The sequence below is a fragment of the Sinocyclocheilus grahami genome, unplaced genomic scaffold (assembly GCF_001515645.1).
Source record: "Sinocyclocheilus grahami isolate Dianchi unplaced genomic scaffold, SAMN03320097.WGS_v1.1 scaffold1157.1, whole genome shotgun sequence".
NCBI lineage: Eukaryota > Metazoa > Chordata > Actinopteri > Cypriniformes > Cyprinidae > Sinocyclocheilus > Sinocyclocheilus grahami.
In genome coordinates this window covers 460,243-471,674 of record NW_015506336.1, presented here as the reverse complement: position 1 = coordinate 471,674, position 11,432 = coordinate 460,243, and the positions used below count along the sequence as shown (strand labels likewise).

General features: G+C 39.6%; 1 protein-coding gene across 1 annotated transcript in view; it reads left to right on the top strand.

Moving 5' to 3' along the window:
• The window catches only part of LOC107567417 (protein FAM172A), a 162,980-nt gene that overhangs the window by 138,683 nt on the left and 12,865 nt on the right, over positions 1-11,432 (top strand). The window lies entirely within an intron of this gene.

Genomic DNA, 11,432 nt, shown 5'->3' with positions numbered 1-11,432 from the left:
AGTTCGGCAAAAGGCGGGATCGAACCCGGGTCGGTCGCGTCAAAAAGCAAAGGACACACGCTTATCCATCTGTGCCACTGGAACTGATGATTTACAGACACTTTTAACTAAATGTAAATAGACACCCTGTATTTTTTATTCCATAGTAAAAGCAATTCATTCAATACATTTAAACTGAGCTAGTTTAATACCATCTCCGAACTTTCTACCATGACTGCTGTTCTTCGGCTGGTTCTTCCCTGTATAAGTTGATTGACAGATGTCTCGTCCAGTCAGCGGTGAGTAATCCCAAACCAATGGTGCTGTCTCAAACTATACCTACCTCTTCCGGTTTGTCTGATTTGTCGTTGTGTTTTCTGACTTGTTATTTTGTTTTCAGAATTGTGATTTGTTTAGCACTTTTCTGCCACCGTATTCTTTCCATCATATGACGACTTCAAAATGGGTTCCAACAGCATTTCATGTAGGCTTGAACCTTTTCTCATTGAATATCCTTTTTCACCAAGGAAATTCATCAGATTACAAAAATGAAAATGGATTTGAACTGTTTCATGTTGACATTATCATAAAGCATTTTGATTCTTTGTGACACTTCACACTACAGATGACCACACAGATCACAAGTGCCTTTTAACTGTCAGTGTGCTGCTGTAATCCACTGTAAACACATTAAACCAATTCCCGCTGCTCAGAGCGGGTGCAAGCTGCTTAGTTTTGTGGCTAAATCTCGGCTGCAACCACACTCATTTCCAAAAAGCCTCCAGCGGTCCGAGCGATTGGCCAGCAGGTGCATCCATGCATCCCAGCTTTTGCCTAATTCCATCTGGACTTAGAAAACAGGCGACTCCCGCCCTCATCTCCAGGACAGTAGTCCAGGGTCACGGGCGGTGCCAAAGGTGCGTGTGAGTGACGTGGCACACTGGCTGACCCTGGCTTTTGGCAGGGCCGCAGATTTAATGGGATTAGCTGGCTAATGCAGACTGTGTTTCTGTTCCGATTTGTCGTTGTGTTTTCTGACTTATTTTGTTTTTGAATTTGTCATTGTGTTTTCTAACTTGTTATAATGTTTTCTGAATTGTTGTTGTGCTTTCTGAATTGTTATTTTGTTTTTTAGACTTGCATTTGCATTTGTAATTTGTTATTTTGTTTTCAGAATTGTGATTTGTTTAGCACTTTTCTGCCACCGTATTCTTTCCATCATATGACGACTTCAAAATGGGTTCCAACAGCATTTCATGTAGGCTTGAACCTTTTCTCATTGAATATCCTCTTTCACCAAGGAAATTCATCAGATTACAAAAATGAAAATGGATTTGAACTGTTTCATGTTGACGTTATCATAAAGCATTTTGATTCTTTGTGACACTTCACACTACAGATGACCACACAGATCACAAGTGCCTTTTAACTGTCAGTGTGCTGCTGTAATCCACTGTAAACACATTAAACCAATTCCCGCTGCTCAGAGCGGGTGCAAGCTGCTTAGTTTTGTGGCTAAATCTCGGCTGCAACCACACTCATTTCCAAAAAGCCTCCAGCGGTCCGAGCGATTGGCCAGCAGGTGCATCCATGCATCCCAGCTTTTGCCTAATTCCATCTGGACTTAGAAAACAGGCGACTCCCGCCCTCATCTCCAGGACAGTAGTCCAGGGTCACGGGCGGTGCCAAAGGTGCGTGTGAGTGACGTGGCACACTGGCTGACCCTTGCTTTTGGCGGGGCCGCAGATTTAATGGGATTAGCTGGCTAATGCAGACTGTGTTTCTGTTCCTTGCGCCTGAGCCTTTTTTAGCCCCAACCCTCGGGGTTGTGCCAACGTTCACAGGTCGAGGGCAGGACAATAGAGCAGCCAGATAGGACAGGATGGGCTACGTTACAGCGTGAGGTTGCCAGGGATGCTCTGGGTGGCATTGAGCGCTCAGGTATGGGTGCGACGGGCTGCCAAGTTCTCAGCCTATCGTGACCTGAAGAATATCGAGTCATCTGAATGCAGGAGTTTCTAATTACCGTAAATAAGTGGAGCCTAATTGTAACCTTACACACTCTTTACATTGATAGTCATCCATTAGGAGTGTAATCAATGTACGGCTGGTCTCCTCCCTTCACAGCGCTCAGGAACAGTTCCATGTTCCCATGTGTTGCTAAGATTGGCTTTGGTAATTGCTCAGGCAAGCATGTGGTGCAAATCTGCTCTCCGTACAGAATGGTGCAAAGCCACCGTAGACTTCAGTTGAACTCTGTCTCAACTGTCTCTTTTCCTTTCCTCAAAGCCCCGACGTGGCCTCCTAACCTTTCGTCAGGTTCTAGTCCATTGTCTGGTGCACCACATTATAATGTACACTGCTTCTGAGCCGTTTGTTGTGGATGCCACTGTCCAGGTCCGTGACAACTAGCTTGGGTTTGAATGGCACAGGTGTGCTCCGGCTGATCCCAGGTCAGCGCTCGGCGGGCACTTTTGACAGCCCCTCAGCATGCACTAGTGCACAGGTGCATGCAGCAAACACCTTTGCGCCTGTGGCCCGGGGACACAGACGGGCTAGAGTTCCACTAGCGTAACTGAAATCAGAGAGCAAGCTTGTGGGGATGCAAAGGGCCTCCCTTCTGTTACCTCATTCTCCCAGCAGGCATGTTGTGACCGCCACACACACAGATAGCACTCTTCCTCCATGTAAATATGCACTGGCTCGCTCAGACATACATGATCACATAGCCCGACCACGATTATGTTACCTGGCCGTGTCATTGCACTCTTTTGTGTACACATCGATCCGCCATTTCTCCCAGACATCAAATCCTGTTTGTTCTCGCGTCCCCGTCTCTTACGCTTTCTCTCTCTGGGAATGCATGCAAAGAGATTTGTCAGCATGAGAACATGACAGACGACGTGGCCCCATCGGCCAGCCAAAAACAATATTTAAACATTTAAATTAGGTTTATCGTAAGCCCGCTCGCTTTCACCGAGCTGCCGTGAAGACGTACAGATGGAAAGTACATATTAAGTGGATTTGTGTTCCCCACGCTAATCGCTGTCTCGCTGTCGTCGTCCTCTGTCTCTTTTCACTTTCAACAACAGCGGCGTTCCAGCCGCGGGAAGCTGTACTTAGCAAATATGCTCATCTGAGTTTGAAAGGTCATGAGCATTTTCAACGTTGTTCGCTTTCACTGAAAGTTGGCTCACGAATTTAACTCCGCATCTCTCCGCCAACACAAAGAGATGACACGTTTATCATCTCTATCTCTTAGTTATTCATGGATCTGTCTCTGTTCCTGCTTGACAGAGAACATGATGGAGATCTCAGAAGTGTAAGCGGCCTTGTCAGGTTTATTTGCTTCTGCTGCAGTCAAGGTTTCAGGTGTCCGGACTTCATACATGAGTAATTTTCAGTCAGGATGAGATTTCAATGCTGAATATTTTTCATCGAGGCAGTGTGAGTGGGCGTTTGTTTGAATGGTTCACTTGGTGTATTAGGGGCATCTTTCAGCTCTTTGCATAGTGTGACAGTTATGATATCGCCCATCACTGCTGCCGTTTCTGTGGGGTTTAAGAGGTGATCTCACTTGACTCTGTGTTCCTTTCGCTCTCCTTAATAGTAGGGCTGTCAGTTTAACATATTCATTTAGTACATTTGTAGTAATTGTATTATTTTATTACAAAACTTCAAAATGAAAAATTTCAAATATTGACCACTTGGTTGAAAATAAAAATACATTACAGAAGTTTTATTTTGGCAATTTTGCATGAAAACAATGTGTGCAAATTTCAATATGAGGCATATTGTTTTTAGTTTCAACTGGAGTAGAATTTTAACATAACTAATGTATTTATATTTATTTAAAACAAATGCTCTGAGGCGTAATGTTATTTTTCCTATTTGTTGCAAGGGTTGAAATAATTGTGGCTGCTTGAAGTCTCCTTTTAGTTCTCTCACTTTAGAAGAGCATACACAGACACACACACACACACACACACACACACACACAACAATACAAAGCACTCTCTCTTGTTAAACCATCATCTTTCCCCAAATCTAAGAACACTCTCTCTCCTCCATCAGTTCCATCAGCACCTCCATTAAGGAGACAGGAGAAATCGATATCTCACCATCAGGCTCAAATGTTAACAAACTTTTTATTTACCATTTACCTTCGGCACACAATCCATTTATCTGTCTCTCTCCAGTTTATGATGGAGAGCATCAAATACACTCTATAGATCAACAAGGTGATTAAATAGGTTCATTCAAACACACCTGTCCTTATTCACCACGGAGCTGAGTGATGTCCCAAACGCTCACCAAATTGCTGTTTACTCTAACAACCGATAGTGGAAAAAGCCATTAACTGAAGATCCCTTTTCCAGCCATTGCACTACAACTGCCTTCTGTAAGAGCTATTCACTGAGTGCATTTATCATTTAATAAAAACGGCGATAATCGAAGCTTATTGAATACCTTAACAGGTTCTGGGCTTTAAAAAATCGTAGGCGGCTTTTTATCTCTTGGCTTAGTTACAGTTTGATTCACCTTAACGATGTGAAACCTTCAGAAAAGTATGACAAATAAACTCGCAAACTTGCCGAGAAGGACCATTATACCATCAGCTTACATTACTCTTTGTGCCCCTGAAATAGCAATGCAACACCACAAGAAAACACACTGATATGGTGGGATTCCCTCTGGATTGCCCGCATCTTTAAAATCACTCTGCTCCCCTTGAGTCTTATAGACTCGCTCGCTCGTGCACAGGGAAGAGGAAGCGCTCACACGGGATAGAAAATACACAAGACGAGCGACAGGAGAGAGATTGCCAGTCTCCTCAGAGACATTGAGCAATATATGTGCGAGCACACACAGTTTTTGAAAAGAGAGCAGTTGGAATTAATGCATGGAAAAGTGAGAAAAGAACACAGGCGGAGAAGATGCGTGATGAAGGATGCATAAGATTGAGAGGTTTCATTGAAAACTGATCGCATAGCCGTCTTTCTACATGATGTTATTGTGAGTGAGAATATAAACCGCTGATCTTTGCTTTATGAGGCATGATAAACCACTGTCAAAACTAAGCAGCTGGAGGTATTGAGGGATTCTTACATTCCTGGTTTAGGTTTGCTCCCTAAGGCGGGACATCTGACCACAAACCATTAATCTGCCCCATGATACACATGGCAGCGGTGATCACTCTCTTACCGCTGTGGTCAGGAATACAAAAGGAAAGTTGTTCTGTATTTGGGTGGTTGGTTGTGGTTATAACCTGACATCCTGGACCTGGATTGTTTGTTTTTGGGGGACATACAAAAGCATGTTTAAGCACCAGTAAGAGAGCTTGTCTTTTAGTTTGTCTTCAAACTAAATCCAAAATGAACTTTTTGCCACATCTGCCATTGGAGAGAAATCGGCCATATTTTGTTTCTGTGTGTGTGTGGAGGAGATGTATGTATTTGTGACAAACAGCACAGCGTGACTGTGAAACTGCATCTGTCACAAGTAGCATTTAAACAAATGGTGTAAATTAGATTGATTGATTGAAATGCGCTTAACTTTTTCAAGGAAAAATGTGTTACATTAATGCCAAAGCAAATGTAGATGTTTTGGTTTTTACCAAACTATATTGTTTGAAATATTAAATACATTTCATATTTAAAACATATTGTGTATTCTAAATTTTAGAGGTTCATAATTGAAATGAATTGTAATAAAATACTTTTGAATCCATAATGTATAAACCTATTCAAAGATTATCCAGTTGTGTTTGTTGGAAATGTGTTGCAACAAAATAAATAAATTTATCTTTAAAAAAAATCTTTACAATTTAAAAAAAACTGTAAACTGATGATGATACACAAATGGTGATGCAGAGGAGTTTTCTTTAGTATAAAATTTAGTTTCACTTGAATCTGGGATTTCTTTCAAATAGACAAAGCCCAGGTAAGATGCAAGTAGGCCTGAAATTGTACAACATATTTAGCTATTTAACTAAAATCAAATCTTCCCAAATATCACTAAATGCTATCTCTATATATACTGAAGCCTTGTCTGCTTAGTTGGCCATGAGTGCACCCACGATGCCCATTAAAGCTCTGCTGTAGTTAAGCACCTTTACTTTTGAACATATACATTCAAATTTATCGCACACAAGGAGAGCGACTGCTCTGAAGTATCATAAAGCTTTAGCACATCAAGCAAACGTAGGCGTGGAGGGTTTAAAGTTACAGAGATCCCTCAGAGGTCAGCAACTGAAGACATGGAGTGAAACAAGGCTTTGAAACATGCCATCAGCCCAATAACGAGAGATGCACGGTAGTAAAACTCGAAGCGATTGGGGGCGTATTTTAGACTGATTGATGGATGCGGCTTTTGTCAGCGGTGGGGAGGGAATTAACTAGGCACTTTAGCTGTGGGTAGAAAAGCAGCAGTGGGGGGGGTAGTTTTAGCCTAAAGAGAGAGGCATAACCAACCATAAAACATGAAATCATATCACTTAAGCCGACGAGTACAGATAAAGCAGTGTTTGAACTTGCAGGCATTAATTATACACTGTAAACAGAATGGTGGGAGACTTTTTACTTGTTTAAATTATGACAGAGGGTTAGCATCTCTCCTCTGTCTCCATTCATCTCTCTCTGCATTAATGTTCCACTTCTCTTCATTAACTTTTAAAGCTTGTTTTTCTTTCTATCTAATTTATCACATGATACTGTATTAACATACCCAGAGGACCTTGTTTTCACTAAAGTATTTCTTTGAACAGAAACAGGAACAATTTGAAGGTTAAGCACTCAATGTCTTGTTTATCATTTTCGCCATGAAGAGAATATGAAGCAACTACATCATATTTTTGAAGAAAATATGTTCCCTTAACTGTGAGGAACTGTACTGGGAAAGCACTTGTAGATACAGGGGCCACCTACACATTATTGCATTTTGATTTATGGAACAAGATGAAAGGACATAAGGAGCAACTTGATGCATGGCATGAAGGACCACTTTATCTGGCTAATGGTGATGCTACTGTTCCTCTTGGACAGAAAATACTTGATTTTTATTTGCATGATTTGCATTTTCAGGTTCCTTCCAGCTCAGAACCTTGTTTATTCAATGGTGCTGGGGTTAGATTTCATAGGGTTGACTGGTTTGCAGCTTAATATTAAAGATCAGTTGTACAGTTTTTCAGGGGACCTGAAAAATCGTGTTTTCCCCTTTCAGCCACCAATTACCTCCGGGGATTCTTGGAGGTCATGTACACCACCTGTGGATTGTAAGCCTACTGCTTCTCTTTATTCCTCTGTCCCTCCTGTCCAGATTGAGTGGTCAGTGAGTGAGTGTATGGAGAATTATGTGCAGGAAGAAACTAGTGTAGAACTTGTGGAGTTAGTGCAAAGCAAAGTCAATGAGAGTAATGTATCAGACAAAGAGTCTCATGTTCTTTTTACTCTTTTGTATGATCATCCTGAAGTATGTACTCCTACTCTTGGTAGAACTCATCTGGTTCAGCATAAGATCGCTGTCCGTACAGATGTAGCTGTTGCGCAAAAACGCTCAGAAAACCAGAAAGGAAAATACCTCAATACTAGGTTGTTGTGGGTGGATGCCAGGGTGTTGCTATGTAGTTTTATCACATTACTCTGTGGTTGTTTACTGGCCCAAGTCAAAAGATCCCATGCTAATATGTCAATAATGTTATGGTCTCTAATGGTGAAGAGAATTTTGAAGAATGTATTGTTTTTAGTGGTAAATATAATTCCTCTTAATGATTCTGGTTCCTTAACAATTAATTGATTGGAAATAAGAAATACATAATATTATTGCTAAATACATTTTTACTGGTGACAATCCAATATTTGGCTGTAATTACGTATTTTATAAACATACTAACAAAAAAATTGTTAACGAATTGAACTCGTTAAATTGATTTATTTTTATAAAATACCAAAAGTCAAAATGTGTATCTTTATTAAAATACAGATTTTATTAGAATACATTTTTTACTGTGATAGCAAAGCAGAAATTTCAGCAGTCATTACTCCAGCCTTCAATGTCACATGATCTTTCATAAATTATTATAATATACTGATTTAGTGCTTAAGAAACAATTCTTATTATTATTATCAATGCTTAAAACAGGTGTGCTACTTAATATTTTTGTGGAAATGTTGATTCATTTTTTTACAGGATTCATTGATGAATAGAAAGTTAAGTAACACTTTACTTAAAGTCTTTATGTATAATGCAGTATAAAGAGTTATTAAAGGGTTAAACTTGTATCCATTATGCACCATTCTTCAACAATTTGCATTAACTGTGAACTGGACTTTGCATTGCTGCAGCACACACAATACTACACATCTTTCATGGTTACTACTATTTCTCTACCCTATACACTGTATTCCTTGCCAATGTCGTATTGTCCTGTTGACATACTGTGCTTTATTATGTCACTGTTGTCAATGTCATTCCTACGCATTTGCACTTATGAAATGGCACTGTCGATTGATGCTCTAATGTAATTTCGTTGTTCTACAGCAATGACAATAAGTTATTATTATTATTATTATTATTATTATTATAAGTATTCATACTGTGCATTGTATTATTACCAAATGTAAAATGCATAGTGTAACAATGAAATGATGAGTGTTATAATGAATTAACTGTGGTTACATTTATTATTGAGATTGTACAATGCATTATAAGGTGCATTACAAGGCATAATTAATGCATTAAAATTACTTTTATAATGCATTATACATAAAGGCTTTAGGTGAAGTGTTAGCACACGTTTAAAAAAAACAGCATTTATTTGAAATATATTTTTGTAATAACTGTAAGTGTATTTAGTGTTACTTTTGATCAATTTAATGCATACTTGCTGAATAAAAGTACATTTATTTCACACACACAAAAACAAATAGGTGTCATGTTCAAAAAAAAGGTAAGGAACAACAGCAGGAAATACTATATCATCAGAGGAGGAATACATCTCTGAAAACTATTAACGGAATCAAATAAATCATATGGTTCAGGTATTTTATTTATTTATTTTTTTAAAGTGGAGCCCTGATGGTAGGTAATAGTAGCTCAAATGTTGTGGGATGAGTTACACACAGACGTTTTATACTATAGGGGTCAGTGTTCAAATCTTATGAGCAGCATTATTTGTATTTTTTGTAAAGGAATGTGCTCTCTCTCAGTCTCTCACTCTCTGACACTTACAGTCACACATCTTCTCAGACAATGTTATCGGTGACTCACATTCCATATATGTCAGAACAGATATAGCAGGGCCGCCAGTGGCAGGAGTTTCCATCATCTGATCAATGTAACATACTGCGGGGTTCAAGTTTACTCTTCTTAAAGGACTCTTAGCCTTCTGACAAGTGAGAATGTATTGATTATTTTATTCTATTTGCCGTTCCTCGCGCTCACTCTCACCTCTGCTGTCAATAGAGTGCCATTGAGAGAGTCAGAGCGGCTCCTGACCCCTGCTGTACTCGCACACCCACACCAAACACAATCCTCAAACACTCATCCTGACTCGCTCCTGCATCCCTAACACACTTTTGATTAATAGTGTGTCGCTACAGGGTCACGGTGCATCTGAACATCTCTGTACATCTTATTTGACATGGGCTACGTGTTGAGCGTTAGCTGCTCTGTCAGATAAGGGTCTATAGATTTGGTCAAGGTGGTTTTTTTTCCTGTTTGCCCCCAGCAGGGACAGATCCAGCCTCATTTGGAGGTCAGTGCGACCATGGAATCGCTGAATACATCTGAAGGTCCTTGCGCTGTTTGTTCACCTACCCATCCAAGGGTTCAGCTGAATGTTTTGTTGATGTCTGTATGAGTGTGGAGAGAGCACAGAGGGCCACAGGAAGTGGCTGCAGCCCTCTACACTCGCCTGCAGAGAGATAGAGAGATAATTATTCGGTCTCTGACTCACATGGCATGAAAAATGCATAATGCCGGGGTTTGAGACAGCTTATCAGGGAGTTAACTCTTCCCACGCGTTGTGTATGCTAAAGCGGAGATGCTTTTAGATGCCTGCCATTGTTTGTGTTTGTTTGTTGGTTTGGTTGTGGAGTTTTGTTTGGGTGGGTTGTTTGCGCTGAACTTCTGGCCCCTCTCATGCTGTTTGAGTAAGTTTTGATCACAACATTAGATTGGAAGCAAAACACTTCAACTTTTTTTTTTACATTTACTGCTTTTTGCAGCTTTTCTCTAATGAATCATCGCCTGGGTGTAAATGTGCTTCTTTTTTTTTTTCTTTCTACATGTTTTGGCCAGAGTGCACTCACTTGATGCCTTTGTAGTATCAGTTTGCCAATAAAGTGATTATAGGAAGAAATGTGTGTGTGTGTGTGTGTGTGTGTGCGTGCGTGTGCGCGTGTGCGTGCGTGCGTGTGCGTGTATCTATTATGCTCCCAAAGGTTTTATTTCTTTATCAAACATTTAAAAACAGTAATCTTGTGAAATGTTACTGAAAATCACTGTTTTCTGTTTTAATATATTTTAAAATATAATTTGCAAAGCTGAATATTCAGCAGCCATTACTTTAGTCTTCAGTGTCACATGAGTCTTCAGGAATCCTTCTAATATCCTGATTAAACATTTCTTAACATTTCTTTTTGTTATTAGTTTTGCTGCTTAATATTTCTATGGAAAAATGTATTCACCAAAAGTGCCATTACATTTATTTGAGACAAAACATTTATAATGTTACAAAATATTTATATTTCAAGTGAATGCTTTTTGTTGAACACACAACTTTCAACTTTACATAACGACTGTAACAACATGTTCTAGTTGTTTCCTCTTATGCATTAAACCACAAAATCCTCTTTGAAAACAAGAGCACATTGACTCCAGAATGGAATTTGACTTTGTTGTAATTGTCTTGTATTTCGAAATGATTCAGGATGGTCAACTAGGGATTTTTTTATTCGTTTTTTTGGACAGATACATATATCGGTATCATATTGGTAGTTATGGGAGACTTTAATCGATCTATATCAGTTTATATTGTATATTTTTATTTGTGCAGTTTGTTTCCACAATGAAGTTAATCTTTAGAAATACTTACCATTTAACACTGACTGTTGTGCTTTCCTTGTTCGTTCAGTCAATGTAAACATTAATGTCCTCTTCATTTGAAGCCCTGCCACTGAGCCAAGTGTAATAACATTGTTCATGGGTTTGATGTGAAAGACGTGTGTTCTGTGTGGGTGTTGTGAAGGAGGGGAGTGTGGCGACTGTAACAACATGTTCTAGTTGTTTCCTCTTATGCATTAACCCAACAAAATCCTCTTTGAAAACAAGAGCACATTGACTCCAGAATGGAATTTGACTTTGTTGTAATTGTCTTGTATTTATAAATGATTCAGGATGTCAACTAATGATTTTTTTTGGGGGGGGGGGGGGGGGGGGTGTGTGACACTTTT